We start from the raw sequence: 279 nt of genomic DNA on the forward strand, positions 1-279 counted from the left end.
GGGGGGTACGCTTTACTAACTAATCCGCCGACTCAATCGCATCCGGAGTGGAGGCATCAATACCGCGATTCATAATTCCTATTGTTTTTTCACATTTATGTGCTCAATCACACAACGGGCGGAAGCATCACTTTTGTGATCAAGTATACCCACTGACCCACAATCTGATTCAGCCACTGTAATAGTGGGAGTAGTGGCGTATACAGCCGCTGTTGATTCCTTCGACTATTCATTACACACATGTCAACAACATTCTTTTATTTTGAGAGGGGCAACAAC

Source organism: Plasmopara halstedii (genome assembly GCF_900000015.1).
Source record: "Plasmopara halstedii genome assembly, contig: Scaffold_2592, whole genome shotgun sequence".
Taxonomy (NCBI): domain Eukaryota; phylum Oomycota; class Peronosporomycetes; order Peronosporales; family Peronosporaceae; genus Plasmopara; species Plasmopara halstedii.